The following is a 10,013-nucleotide window of genomic DNA, read 5'->3' as shown; positions in this document are numbered from 1 at the left end:
AGTCTTTAATCTCTTTCCGCTGTTGACGTTTCATATAGTCAGAAGACAAATTGGAAATATTAGTAGTATTGCTCCACCTTAAAGTGTCATCGCAGAGCCAGCAATTTCAGCCATTTAAGAGATTTTTTTTACCCTTTGCTAAGAAGTCCAATACGTCAAAGCTCTCATGGAGTGTGACTGACAGCTAAGTGATTCATTATAATGACAGACACTTAGCTGCTGTGTTGGATATTTTTGTTCAGCCACAGGAAACCTTTATAAGCTGCTCAAGAGCTACTCAAGAACATGAAAGTCAGCTTGAAGTGGGACTTGCAGGCCGTTGCAGATACTATAGTGATGAAGTGATAGTTTATAGTTTCTTTTTGTCTTTGAAAAAATGACACAGGATTCATCAAACACTTGTAAAAAAAAAAAAGCATTTTTTTAAGTGAATTGCTATTTAATACATGTTACTGAAAGATGATTGCCATTTCCAGTACATATCCGATATGCAAAGATGCTCTGAACACTTCCAACAGAGATGCAACAGGAAATAAAAGAAAGAAATGCACGGTCACCGGGACTGATCCTCCCTCTGATTTAGTATTCCTGTTGCATTTCTTTGAGGAACATTAAAGTGAGTGCTAATGCCCACAGGAGCATTGTTGAGTGACACCAGGATAAGCAAAGCTTAGCGAGGTGTGGGCTCCATAACTAAACATTTTCACAGCTAGAAGAAAAGAAATTCAGTTGGTGTTTACCTGTCCTGTATAATGTGGAAAATCTTATGCAAGTACTTCATATTACATACAAAGTAACCTCATGGTGAAGAGAAAGTACACCCCTTTACAAAATATGGCAAATAAAACCTGAGACAAGCTACAAAACATGACATATACTAAAATGCAGCAGCAGTCTTAAGAAACTAAGCAGACGATTACTGCTTATATAGGATTTAAGAGAGTAAGTAGCAAGTGTGAGCGCCTCAGAAAAAGCAGAGGTTTTACCAGTTTGCTGGTTTGGGCATTCAGGTGTGTGTTAACACAATGCCAAGCAGGAAAGACATCAGCAATGATCTTAGAGTTTGCTGCTGACAGGGAAAGGTTATAAGGCTGTTTCCAAAAGATTCCACGATTCTACAGTGAGAAAGAAAAGAGTCATGAATATATGGCAGGAGGGCGAGCAGAGGCTTTCTATGACAGAGGAGGATGCTAGAGACAGGATCAAAGTCAGGCAGATGAGCCGCTGTGGTGTCCAAAAGTGAGCAGCCAAAAGAAAAAGAAGGCTGTACAGTGAGAAAAATTATTCACATGTGAAAAACATTCAAAACAGCTACATATCTTCCTAGGAGTGGATGTCCAAGCAAATTCATCCAAAGGTCAGCGCATGCAATACTTAAAAAAAATCTAAGAGCTATACCTCACAGTTAACAGTTAGCTTCAGTTAAATGTTAAAGTTCATAATATTACAATTGGAACGAGACTGAATAAATGTGGCTTGTTTGTAAGAGTTTTTAGGAGAAAGTCTTGTCTTTCTGATAAAAAAAAGAGCATGGTAGCACTGTTTAGCCTGGCTAAGTGGCTCTTCATCTGTCCAGAGAAGTTTGGTCATAAAGCAAAGTGCTACATTTGGTAAAACACTGCAAAAACCCCTCATATCACCTGTCAAGCATGGTAGTGGTAGCGTTTCCGCAGGTCCTTCCCCCCTGCAGCTGTCAGACTGTACAATCAGAACTGCTCCCAACAAACATAGATGTTTACATCTGCGCTGCAACTGCAATAAGTTAATTAACTGATTCGCACTACAACCTGGTTTGCCTCTTATCTGTAGTTATTTTTATTTAATTTAATAACTGTACAGTACTCTCTGTATATGGTAACCATTGTCCTTAATGTAAATATGTAAGAAAAATTGTGTATGTTTCTGTTCTGTGTCCTGTTTGTTTGTATATGTGTCTTTTTGGCTGCTGTTACAACCAAATTTCCCCTTGTGGGACAATTAAAGGATTATTCTATTCTATTCTCTATTTGGGCTTGTTTTGCCATGAACTCTTCTTTATCCCAAAGTATTGTAGAGTCAGCTTTCCAAACACTGCTTCTGCATTATTGTTAAATAAATACACAAGACGTAATAAATAATAAAATAAACAATGTCACCTCAAGTTGTTACATCATTTTAAGACCTGGTAAATTCTAGAGAATCTTTTATTATTCCCTGATATATAAAACTTTGGAATTGACAGAGGGTGTACTTTTCTTTTTACCATGATGTAGATACAATATGCAATATAACTTAAATGCCACATTCATTTGAACTGTAAGCCCAGTAGGCTGCCATTACTTTGTTTGCTGTGTTGTTATAAAGCTATATAAAAATGCCAGTGCACTCAAAGACCTCATGAATGTTTATTAAGCACAGTCACTGTGATGCAAGTAGATTTTATGCTATGATTGATCCAGAGGGACTAGATCCTCTTAAACATTATGTGTTTGTGGTTAGCAAGATACTGGCATTAGTAAGTCAGCTAGACTCTGATAACACCCTAACTAAATTAACTGGGAGTCTGTTGAATAAGATTGTGTAACATAGTCTACAGGTTTTGATATGGTGACCCGAGCTCAGGTAGATAAGCCACAGCAAGGCATCAGAGAAACTGGATTAAAGCCCAGGTCTTAATTTAATCACAGCAGGCACTGATTCATTCATAATTACAATGCATTCTTTTCTGATGATCAAGATATTTGATATTTGCTCTTCTAAAAGCTTCGGAAGAAGCAATGAACTTAATTATTTCCACCACATCAATGTGGAACTTAACTGAGACTTGAGAATTGCTTTTGTCTTGCACTTATATATGACTGACTCACACCTCAAATACTCAATTACACAGTTTGTTTTTAGAAACTGGACCAGAACGACGTCATCTCCCGTTCACCTCTAAAACACACTACAGTCTGTGCAGAGAGCTAACATTGCTTTTCTACTGACATTTACCACCAGTGATTTAACTGTGTGGATCGCTGAAATAAGAGCACAGTTACTGGAGAGAAAACGCCTCTCAATGTATTGACATAAAAAGCACATAAGGCACCTGAGCGACAAAGCCAATTGAAAGGAAGCTCCTTCGAGGCGCGATAACAGAGAAAGCAAAGTCTCGGATTTGCAAGACAAGGGGGAAAAAATCAGGAAATGCAATTACAGCAATGATGAACTGAACAAAGTGATTAAAGGAAGCAGGAGGTGTAGAGAGAAAGGGGGGCTTACCTTTGATGTTGGTGAGTGCCGTCAGACCACAAGTAGACTGAAGAGAGGCGTAGCTCTGTTGGAGTCAACTCGTTTGTTCAGTCTGCCAGGGAAGATCTGTGGATTAAACACAACATGAAAAATTAAAGCTGCAAGTAGGACTAATTGGGCCCTTGCACTACATGCCGGGGCTAGCCGCAGTCGAGAAGCTTTATTGTGACATGTAGATGTCAGGAGATGTTGCATAAAGGAGTTTCAATTGCTCTGTAAACTAAAGGGACATGAGAACACCACATAAGGTTACGTGTGTTATTTGTTGGAGCAGCGTGGGATTTTAGTCATCAAACTGTTTAAATTAATTTTTAAAAATGTGCTGCGTTGTTGTGGGGACTAAGGCAATCCAAGATGGATGTTTTGTAAGTTTTGGAATGATGCACACGCTTACTAAATTATCCAAATCATGTCTCTAAAATGTACTGTGGGCCAACAGCTGCTATCTATTTTGACACAACCATGAACCATAAAATTTGAGTAACAGATCACAAAATGTTGAGAAAAATCAATACAAATAAAAAAGATGCTGACACTGCATAGTCGATATGTATTAGTATGCAAATTCCTGCACAACCACATTTTGTTCTAGGTAAATGGGAAGTTAGTGCAATGAGTTATTGAAACATGTGCATACATAAATGGGAAGTCACTCTTAAACTCCTTTTAAGAGCCCTTCATAGTTCTCCAGCGCTTGTGAAGGACATTCAAAGCTCTTCTATGGACATTGACTTCATTTTGTTGTGTTCTCTGTCAGGATGACCCTACACTGCTTTAGTAACATTGAGGTCCGGACTCTGGGGAGGCCAGTCCACGACTGACTGTGCTCCACTCTGTGTTTTTCTATCTATGTAGGCTTTTACTGCAGTGACTATGTGTTTGAAATCATTGCCATGCTGGTGGATCAAAATCTGACCGTACTTTTCTGCGTTCATAATTACATCAATTTTAATAAGATCCCTAACGACACTGACTGAAATATAGCCCCAAACCATGACAGGGCCTCAGCCGTGGTTCAGAGATGGCTGTAGACACTCACCTCTCTCCTCACATGCTCCATATGTACTGACAGTTATTCGTAACCAATTTGGAATCAATCCATTAGACCTGTTGATCAGTCCAGATCAGATTCATGACAGCCACCTTTCCACTGAGACCATTTCTGATCAAGGCTTCAGCAAACAATAGCTGGATCAGCTAAAGATGCATGTTGTTATCCAGTTTCCACAAATTTAAGGACATACTGCCCATGATGCCAAAATACGCCACATTTTAACTAATAGTTTTCACGTTTTTGGCTAATCACTTTGTTGGTGAAAAAACATTCCCCTAAAAATGGTCCCCAATGCCAGTGTCCCCCTCAAAAAACCTTCTGAGAATCTTCAGAAAGCCTGGAGAACTTCTGCTCAAGACCCTTTAAAAAATGACAAGGAAATCTGGCTACTTCTTAAATCTGTCATAGAGCTGTTATTCAAAGACATATAAAGCACAATCCCTGGAGGTGCTGTCATGCTTCTTTCAAGTTAAACTCACTTTTAACTTGTACTGTACCACAAGGTTACATTTTAGATCCACTAGACCTTTCTGTGCGTTTCCATCGAATATGGACAAATATAACTTTCATTTTTTAAAGTTCATAATTGGTTTTTTGAGGAAATTGTGCTCTACTTCTTTTTTTTTAGACAGACATTTTCTTTTTCTGTTCGTATCAGTAGGTAGAAAACATGCTGATATTTTTCCAGACGCTAATATTCTCCCAGAAAGACCCCTAGAAAAAAAAACTGTGCCTGCTGATTTATTCCTAAATAAATACAGGAGACTGACAGAACTCTGACGAATATGTTATTCTTAATAATTAGGGAACACACTCTCTACTTTCAACCAACCAATATGTCAAGCTGACCTTAATATTCACACTGTAACGCCTCCGAAATATAGACATCACAGACAGAAAGAAAGAAAAAAGGCCAGTGTCCAATACTGCAGTGCAAATTGGTTTTGATGCTTCATACCATGGGATGAATCATTCTGCCATTCACGTAAACCTGTCCAGAGGCTCTTCTTCCTTTGATGGCCGAGAAAACAAAAGCCTGGCAGCAAAACCGCTTGATTGACTAGACTCTTGAAGATGTCACTGATGATGAAATCAAACACAAGCGTATAAACACTTCCTTGCAGGCCAACTTTCATTTCAGAGCTATGGTTTTAGTAGGATGTAACGGTTCCTTAAAAATTGCCTCATATCCAGAAACACTGCACTCAATAAACACAGTTCCTAAATTGAGTTCATCAGTAGTTCACCTAAAATATTAAATAGTAGCTCGGCACAGATACAACTGGGATTCTGACAGATTTTTGATTTAAAAAAAAAAAACAGATTTCAAAAGAGTTACTTGTCTGTGAAGTAGATGAAGCGTGAGAGAAGAAAGAAATTGTCCCACATCACCTGAATTTTAAAGACTTTTTTGGACAATTTAGCAAATATAACCACCTAAAGTCTGCATGAACTCATGGTCATCTGCTACATAAACTACTGCGCTCGCCATGTTAAGTATTTCCAGATGCCGCTCTAACTCCAGGCCAAATATGCATCATGAGTAGTGATGGCACGCAATGTTTCATTAACTATGATGGGGGGGGGGGAGTAAACTTTCCTCCCTAGGTTTTAGTTTTTTCAATGATTAGAATGTCTTCCTCCTCTCCAGGGATTCCTGGGTGTGTTCACTTCAAGGACAGATAGGCTCTGAGCACCTTGGATTGCTGGTACAAACATCAAAGGCGAAGCTAAACCCGGCCGCATTAGTTCTCACCTTGTTGCTATCTCTCTCGCTCTCTCTTTCTGTGTCTCGTCGGATTCTAGAGGAGGCCTTACATCGCTCTTGAATCGAGATTATGTCAACACACAGTCACGGCTCAGAGTTTCCTTTTGATTCATACGCATTTGATTCTATTTAAAATGATGCAATGCTCTTGTAAGTGGCAGGCCAGCGGAACAACGAGCCGGTTTGGGAATGAAAAGATCAACAGTCATTTGTGATGAATGAATGAATGACACTCCTGTCTCATCCTAGCTAATGGTGCTTACCTCCCACACAATTCTGTGGAGCTGACCAGAGGTTATCAGTGGGAGACTGTGACTATTTACTTGGCAGTCAAAGCTTCCTGTAGCTAAAGAGGTGTTGGTAAATTGCCAATTCTAACATATTGCTCAAGCTTCGGAGGTCATAATGCTTCAACGTCCATCACTGGGCAGCACGGAGGAATACGAGTGGACAAGAACACATTTTTGTAAGCTAGTAGGTTCAACAAAGTTTTCTGCGTGGGCAAATCACTGCAAGCCTCAAGCTGATTTTTATACACACAATATCCCCAGCCAATCAGATTTTATTTACACTGCTCTTGGTTCTGTGAATCGCGCTCACAGTCTTCGCCGTTGCCCCTGACGCCGCCACCATCATTTGACAGTAATAAGTGCAGAAATCTCATGCAATATTCGTGCTTCATATCAGCGCCTGATACCTCGCCCGCTGTGTATTTTGCAGACAATTGCATATTCTATCACGACTTGTCCCCCTTCAACCCACAGAGCGCCCCAGTGTAATTCTGTGATTAATAATGAATGCTGAGTGAGGGTTAGCTAGCGAGCTGACTGACTGACTGAAGGTCTGACTGTCTGGGGAATGCTACAATGATCAAGGCCTTTCTTCAGCTGTCAGCGCCTCTTTGCACTCGAACAGAACTGGAGGTGCATACGAAGGTTACTTGTGATTGCATCTGTGCAATCTGACTAATTGTTTGGGCAAATATGTAAATGCAACGTGAAATGTAAATGCTAAAATATAAACTGAAGAGGATTAATATGCATTGGGGTTACGGTCCAACGCAATATATATATAACTTAAATTATAAAACAGGTTGTTGGAAATTAAGGTACAAAACCTCATGCATTTTACGATAATGATTCAGAAGACAGCATGCTGTATTGCTAGGATGCTGTTTGGCGTGTTTTAACAGCATTATAGCATTTTACAACACATAGATACACCAGCTGAGATATACTCTGGAGGCAGAAATAACTAACCTCACATTCAAAGAAACTTAACCTAACCCTAACAAAGCACTTTTCGAACTCTAACTATACGGTGCTCTAACAGGAAACCCACCCCAAAACAGCACAGCATATTAGTCCAGAGAGCTATAAGGAAGACACACTGTACCAACACAAAAACAAACTTTATTATGTGGACACAGCAGCTGAAGCCACTGAGAGGAATATTGTTATGCCTCAGGTTTATATATGACTCAAATAGCCTTGTCTGTCTTCTCATAGATTAAAAAGAAAGAAAGAAAGAAACTTGCACCTTATTGGAACTTGTTTGGAACGTGCTGTTCTAAGACTGAATCCCTTGACATCTCCGCATTTCAAGGTAACTGCGCAGCTGAAAGCAGAGCTAAGACACATTGTACTATAAATGCTCCCCCTGTGTGCAGAATGTGTTTGTAAAGTGCAGCAGCTACACAAGGAAACTACAGAGCGTCATTGTTAGTCCAGACAAACATAGAGGCTCGGCTCACAAGGAAAAGAAGAGAAGCTCAGGTTTCTCATCGTGAAGAGCTGACCTTGGCTAACACTGCTTTCATTTAAGGCAGAAAGAAAATATTCCACCTCATCAGAACTAAATGCCTCTCAAGATGTTAACTAAGAACAAAAAAATAAAAATCCAGGCATAGAGAGAAAGAGTTCCTGCCAAAACAGTGTAACAGAGCTCGCTGAGGAGTTTGAAAGGTGCACACAGGGAAGGAGGAGAAACTGCCTGGCTTGTTTGTTATTTGGACTGCGCACAGATTTAGAGGTCTTTCATGTACATTTTAGCAGCTGAATTTGTTGCACATTTATTACAAGCAGACTGTGAGAATGAAACCATCATTTAGGTTTGTTACATCACAGCTTCATGTTTGAGCTCCCCTTTGCATCCACTGACCTTGTGATAGTAGCAGACACCAGATTATTGACGTTGGCGTTCTTTATCCCAGAACCAGCAAAACAAAAGTCGGCGCTGTACGGATTGAGATCATATCGCGGTGCTCATGAGGAAACCAAATGTTTCTTCAATACACAACATGTGGGTTCAACATGTGAACCTCAAGGATCAGTGATCAATATGGAGGTGAAATAAGAGTCACACAGTTTCAATCAATAAAGCGATAATCGGGTGACACCAGGCATGCTGTTTAAGTAACTAAAGGCTGCTCTCCATCAGGAGAGCGCTCAACAATAATGGTGTAAATGGCAGGGCTGCAGGGAGAAGGCCACTGGAACAAAGGACTCTGCTGTATATCAGCAGCTTGCTAAAGATCACATGAATATCTCAAAAGGTAACTGTAACAATGTTTTGGGGGAGGATGAGACTGAAATATCCGTTTTTAGTTTAAGGGAGAAGTCTGCTGTTTGGAGAAAGCAAAATGCTGAACTTGAATACTACACAAAATACTGGCCTTCAATATAGCAACCCTGTCTCATCTATGAAACATGACTGTATTAGCAGCATTGTTTGGGCCTGTTTTTGTTGCGTCTGAGCCAGGATGGCTTGTTATCATCGATGGAGCGCTAAATTCTGAATTATGCAAGCAAATTCTAAAGAAAAATCCCTGGAAGCCTTTCTGCGAACACAATATCCTGAGAAAGGAATGAACAAGCCAAAGTCCTGACCGTAGGCCAAAGGAAATGTGGAAATACCTGGAGCCATTTCTTTGCAGTTATTGCAGCAAAACTGAGCCAGTGTGCTAAAGTCACACATGTGCATACCTCTGTCACTTATGAATCTGTGATTAAAAGTAAGAAATTGTTTCATTTATATAACTGTCTTCTCTTTACTTTCTATGTAGCACCGCAGCAATTTCCTAATGTTGTAAACCTGCTCAACATTTGGCAATAAACCCCATTCTGATTCATTCCATTCTGATGTACTTTTAAGATTTGTGGGAAAATCGAATGATATTTAGGTCATATTTATACAGAATACGGCTGTAATCCCGGCTATTTCGGCTAATACATTCCTGACCAAGCTGGCTGGATCCAAAGTGAGTAGTAAAAGCAATATCCTAAAATGTACTACTTCTTGTCTCTGCATGTGTTAACGCCAAACTCAGCGCTGATGGGTTCTGGGCCTTTGGCACAGCACGAAATCTGTCACCAGATCCATTTTTGCTCCTCGAGTCCACTCTCCTGTGACACACGGTTTTACTTTGCCAACTCGGGGGCAGAATTTCAGTATTAGATGTGGCAGATGAGGTTAGCAGAAACTTCTGTAGACCTAAATGGATATACTATTATCACAGGTAGTGAAAGTAAATCTATCTATCTGTGATTACTGTCTGCGAAGTCGTGAAAACATTCATCACCGTTTTCAAGAACATAATACTCAGCTGTTGTCAGTGGAGTAAAATGATGTGATCCAGCCTTGGTAATAAAAAAAAGAAGCTGACAACGACTCCTTCTAAATGATTAATGGCAGTAACGCGCTAAAAACGCTGTCACAGATTGATGAATAATCGGTAACGTAAAGCCCTCGAATGATAACGCCGTGACATATCAAATAATCTCAGTTTTAGTAAGATCGAATGATAACACTCAGGTGACAACTGAATAAAGCACAGGGTATGGATTTATGGAATTCTTACAGTGTGTGTGTGTGTGTGTGTGTGTGTGTGTGTGTGTGTGTGTGTGTGTGTGTGTGTGT

At 39.9% G+C, this 10,013-nt stretch overlaps 1 protein-coding gene across 9 annotated transcripts in view; it reads right to left on the bottom strand.

Annotated features, from left to right (window-relative positions):
- The window catches only part of arvcfb (ARVCF delta catenin family member b), a 242,479-nt gene that overhangs the window by 142,827 nt on the left and 89,639 nt on the right, over positions 1–10,013 (bottom strand). For all 9 annotated transcript variants that reach the window (XM_005747739.1, XM_013914544.1, XM_005747742.1 and 6 more), the window contains exon 3: positions 3,244–3,339. The gene's annotated coding sequence lies outside the window, so the exon portion shown is untranslated. The remainder of the gene's footprint in view (positions 1–3,243; positions 3,340–10,013) is intronic.

The sequence above is a fragment of the Pundamilia nyererei genome, unplaced genomic scaffold (genome assembly GCF_000239375.1).
Source record: "Pundamilia nyererei isolate P.nyererei 1_Seehausen unplaced genomic scaffold, PunNye1.0 scaffold00203, whole genome shotgun sequence".
NCBI lineage: Eukaryota > Metazoa > Chordata > Actinopteri > Cichliformes > Cichlidae > Pundamilia > Pundamilia nyererei.
Note: the sequence above shows the minus strand (reverse complement) of the source record. Positions and strands in the feature narration are given on the sequence as shown.